Source organism: Amphiura filiformis, chromosome 2 (assembly GCF_039555335.1).
Source record: "Amphiura filiformis chromosome 2, Afil_fr2py, whole genome shotgun sequence".
Classification (NCBI taxonomy): Eukaryota; Metazoa; Echinodermata; class Ophiuroidea; order Amphilepidida; family Amphiuridae; genus Amphiura; species Amphiura filiformis.
Window position 1 is genome coordinate 11,745,168 of NC_092629.1, and position 5,964 is coordinate 11,751,131.

The following is a 5,964-nucleotide window of genomic DNA, read 5'->3' on the forward strand; positions in this document are numbered from 1 at the left end:
ACCAAAAATGGTCAAAAAATGCTGATTTTTCAAAACAATTCATAAAAAAGCCCGATTTTGGCCCAAATTTCAAATATTTTTGGTGAAATTGGTCAAAATAAAAAAAAAAAATGAAAAAACGGGTCCTAGATATTTTGATCTAGTTTTTAAAAATTAATATAAAAAAAATTTGGCCTAAGAATTTTTTTGTTAGGATGCATGAAAAAGCAGTGGGCCAAAAACCGTTATTTTTGGGATTTTGGGCCAAAAATAGCATTTTGGCCCAGATTTGACCTCACAGATGAACTTATCAAGTCTTTGCCATTCTAAATATGTATACTTATATATACTTTAGACCAACAATTTAGAAGTTATGAGGCCCGAAAGTTTCCATAATTCCAGGGTTCAGAACAACCTTCTACACGCTCGCTATGAAATGATCAACACAATTTTTGCCAAAGCACACCAGCATTCGCAGGAGGCTGCGAACATTCAAATCGCAACAGTTGAATTAGTTAATAACCTTCCGCGATTCATCGAGCGGTAATAGCGTCCACATAAAACAAAACGACTTTTCACTGTAAAGACAAAAATGGAAGACCAAATGTTACAATACAACACATTTATAGTTCCATGGTATTTGGCAAATAGTGCAATCACAGCAAGTTATGCCCATGATTATACGAGCTCTTTATCAACGAGAATCAACGATCTGAGAGTTCATTACCATGATTACCAAAAATGAAACCAAGATATAAAAACACCAATTATTTCACTCATTTTATTCCATTGTCGTCTCCAACTGAATAATAAGCATAGGCGAATAGTAACATTTCATCTCACTTTGATCTTTGATACAGATGGTGGGAAAAGTGAAAAAATAGGTCCCCATTTATTGAAGTTACACAACAGTATTCAACACATCTCTACCTTAGTAGTGTACTAATTGCATAAGCTGCGTTTTATCAGAAATGATTAATTCCCTATAAACCGAACATATGAGTGTGATGTTATCAACAACAAGAACCTGCGATAGATGTCATAATTGTGTGTGCTCCAAATAAAATATCGCGATATAAATACATCTTTTGACACATATCAATTACGGTACTATACGTTTTTCTTCATCATTTCATTGAGGATGCCGTCTTCAACTGAATATAGTAAAAGAACAGGTGATTTGCAATATTTCAAGGTTAAATCTCTGTTAAATGTTCACTTTGATACGGATGGTAAGATTGTACTGATTGCATATAGCTCCCTTATGTAAAAAAATATCAATTTGTAATTTTCAGACCTGTTATTTTTTGCAAGATATAGTGTTTGTCTAAGCGCACCACGATCAGCAATTATATAGGCCAATTTGATACATGTACTAAATATCATCTCTAATTGTCTGTTTCATAAGACATTGCTATCTTCGGTGTCGACTGCTAGTGTATGTAAGTTAGTTTTAACATAAACTTGTCATAAAATTTGTATTATATCTTGAATTGAATTTAAAAAAAATCATATCAGAAGGACTTTCCTCGTATTTAGAATACAATTTGATAGCTCCCACAAAAAATACTGTACAAATGTTAATATCCGATTCCTTAACAAAAGAGGAAAGAGAGACTTTTAGGAGCCTTTGAATAATTTGAATCTTTAAGTGTGCCCGATATACACCCTAGTAAGGAAATAAAGTCTCCATGGAAATTTTGGCTTAATCTTAAAACCACTGAGTCATAAAGTGTGCTAAGGTGACTGATAAATCCGCAAATGAGTGTTCTTTTCTGCTCCTCGTGGTATATTCGCTTCATCAATGAAAGCAATTGTGACCTTTTTATATAAAGAATATTTTATGAAAATCAGTTTGTTATCTAAAAAACAAACTTTATCATTATATCGAGATATCCAAAATGATGTTTACAAAATAAATCAACCGTGGCATCTCTCTGTAGCTTTTTAATTTTACAGGTCAGAAATTTAACGTTCGCTATACGATCCAGCTTTGAGAAAGTGCTCGCATTTACGTATTTATCGTCCGATTAAAGGGAGATCGCTGGGTTGACCCTTCATGTAATTATTTCGTGTAATCTAATCCTAACCCTGAACCTTACCCTAGCCCTAAGCCCAATCCGAAGCATAATTCTAACCCTAATCCTAATTTTAACTCTAACCCTAACCCGAATTTTAACTCTAACCCCAATTTCGTGTAAAATTACATGAAGGCGTATTCCCGATTGAGCTTGGTTAAACAAAGAGGTAGAGTGAGTGAGCTAGACAGACGGACTAACAGACATACATGTAGACAGACATACAGAGATACAGATATAGGAAGAAAATGTGAGAAGCAATGAAGGAGATCAAGTGTGCGGGGTATGTGTGAGAGAGATAGAGATAGAGGGGCGAGTGGTTGTCTCGGGTGATTGTGGGATGGCAAGAGAGAGGGAGAGAGATAATTGGAGTTGTTAAAACTTGCAATCTTAGCCGGATGTTTTCCCTGACACCCCCTGCATATAGCCATTGAATTGTGCCACATATTTGGAATTCACAAAAACCAGTTCCAAATAAACCATCATAATTTCACGGTATTCACTCGTAGTGTTATATTTAGCTTTAAGGGTGTCATCTTCAGTCTCGAGTACATGTCACTGGTTGACCTAGATTCTGGTAAATATAAGCAAATTTTTCAGTAACAAAATATACAATGAAAATATTGAGTTTTAGGAAATAGTGTCAGCAAACACTTCTGTGTCGGTGTGGGTGAACAAATGTGATCTGCTACAACTAAATGAGTATAAAGGCGCAAGTTGGTAGTTTCGAGACATATTCGCTGATTGAGTTGAGGTTCTTTGTTTGCCGTGCACCTGTACAAGACAGTAGCATGTCCTTTATGAATGGGCTACAATGGGTCATATTTCTGGATTGTACAGGTGCGTGTGAAACAAGAACACAAACGCAGTAGGGCGTCTCGAAACTACCCACTTGCGACTTTATGCTCATTTCGTGGTAGCAGGTCACAAATAGACCATTGATTTGATTCAGAAAATCTCTATTCAGTAAGGCCTAAGTTGTAATCGGCATACATGTTAATCGTCATCACTATCAATTTTCTCATTTCCTTTGGTGAACGAAGTTCTATAACATTCTTTCTCATAATACGCTACATAAACTGAAACAGATCAATATCTTGTATCCTTAGCTTGAAGTATTATCTGTAGTTATATAAGTCCTACTTAAAACGAGTCCCCATCATTTCACAAGTATATCTAAGTACTCATAAGTATACTTATATTATATAAAAGCATTAATTGTGCTGCTATTCCAGTTGAAATCCATACAACCTCTATGGAATTAGACATGATCTTAATCTTTGATATGTTAAAAGAGTGTGTGCGTCACCTTCTCAAATGATTATCGGTATAGGTATTTTGATATGTGTATCATACCGACATGTTTTCTGCGGTTTAACAAGTATAACCTTTTATACCAGAAGTGTTGAAAGAGTGTATATCATCTTTTGCAATTAATTATTGCTATCGGTATTTTGTTACCGTCACCTTTGAAATAATTATTGGTATAGGTATTTTGTTATGTTTATTATAAGAAATTATACCGCCCACGTCTTCTCTTCTTGAATGAGTAACGAGTAAAACTTTGAACCATAAGGTGTTGGAATAGTGTGTATATCATCTTTTGAAATTAGTTATTGATGGTATATGCATTTTGTTCTGTTTATTAAAATAGATTATTCTAAACATGTTTTCTGTTGTTTAAATTTTATAATTATTCGTTTAAATTTTTTGCACTTAAGAGTAAGACGTTATGTAATCTTAGCAGTAACTGCTTACGTAACTTTGAAAAAAGAGAATCGCAATCTAGTCAAAAGGGTTAAAATTCATCTGATATTAGCTGTTTTTAATATACATGAATACCTCAAATTCATACCTGGTGTCTGGATCTCGTCTACCACTAAAAACATGTCTTAGACACATAAGTGAAAAATAAATATCCCAACAGCTAAAATAAAAATAAACAGACCAATAAACAGGCACAACAGACCGGTTAGAAAATCGAGACAAAACGTCTTAAACATGAAACAGATCAAAATACGGGTCATTTTGTTGTGACATCTTGTACCCCAGTACTATATTCCACCTTACCTGAATGATACTACCTTTTCCACGTCGACTGCAGACGAGAGGTAAAAATATTCTAAATAATAAGATGTTAGAATTTTACATTGTCATTATCATATTTGGAATCAATATTTGGAATGCATTTAAATGAGTACAAACAAGCATAGTATTGGTTCAGTGGTTCTTGAGAGAGAGTTCTTGATATTTTAAGAAACTACACAAATTGGACTCTTTATGTTGAAGCCTATGGCTAGTACGCAGAGCATTCAAGATAGAACCCCTTGTTTTAAAAGCGGAACCGCGTACTGATTTTATAAACATGTTTACCATCTCGTATATCTGTATATTATTTTCAAGTCACAACGAGCGCTCTGAAAGGTCTCCCTTTTGATCTTGAATCATCATTTGGATCCGATATAAAAATGATCTTTCTGCTCTCAAAATAAAACCCTAAAGGCAACAGTGTACTTGATTGGTAAAACCATAGACACAAAGCGCCCGCGCGCGTTCGTTTTTCTTAGCGCGTCCATTTCAGCTGAAACGGCAAATTCATTTTTTATTTCCTTTTTTTTTAGTTTGTTGCTGTAAAATCATGAAATTCTGATATATATTTTGAAAAAAATTACTGAATTTAGTCTATTATAGGTATAAAACAATTGATATCTGTGCTTAAATTGGGTAGATTAACCACATTTCTATTATGCTGTGTACTATTAAACACTCGCAAATGACATCTTGATTTAAAACGATTAAAAAAATACTAAATGATTCTGTATAGAGATTTTTCGTTGTGAGTAGAGAAGGTCGGATGCGATATCGCCATTTTTAACGTCGCCATTGGATTAATACGTAATCATAAAATCTCCGGGTAAAATCTTCACAAACAATTCTAAATTTGTTGGGCGGAGTCAAGCAAAATAATGTTATTCTCTAACCGTTGGGGTGCGATAAAGTACACTACTAGCACGGTATGTTGTTTTTCAATTTGTAATTGATAATCGTCTCTTTTGAACAGGCTGTCAGCCTTCTAGTTTCGGCAGCCTCGTACATCACGTGTCGCGTGTCCTATACCGTCTGATTCAAAGAGCAAAACGACAAAATATGAGTATTGAAGTTACTTCCGGGTGACGAACAAAATAATTGTATTGTATTGTATTGTATTGTATTTTATTTCACTCACAAAATCGTGGCCAAAGGCCAAATTACATGTGGTTTACATTTTTAAAACATTTATAATCAACATGGGATATTGCACATACATCATAAAACATCAAAACTACATAGATAATCAAATGGGGCATTATATATTAAGAATTAAAACAGATTTTTGAGCATAACTCAGAATAAAATGAAAATATTGCACATTGATTTCATCCTCGAGCAGTGAAGCAACATAAATATAATACTGCGATGCTGACAAAGTCAATAAAAGCTCAATCTCACCCCCCCCCCCCCCTCTGCAACACATGCGGGGTACATAAGGCTGAGCCCACACAGGAGTATACCGCATACGGCACACATCACCCGCCACACGACACACGCCCACCTAATCAGGCCGAGCTCACATAGGAGTATAATAGTCTTGGATACTATGTCTATGTGAACTCAGCCAGACCGAACGGGCACACATCGCACAGCGAACATCGTACACCGCACACAGCACAATCCCATGTGAACTCAGCCAAAACAACAGACTCCAAAGACTATCCAGCAGGCGCTCACAACTCTGCACCAAATTTGCTGTTTACAGCACAATCCCATGTGAACTCAGCCAAAACAGCAGAATAATCAGATGGAAGCTGACAAACACAGTTTTACATTTCGTTAAATAATTTTCGATTTATTTTAAAAAGCATTAGGG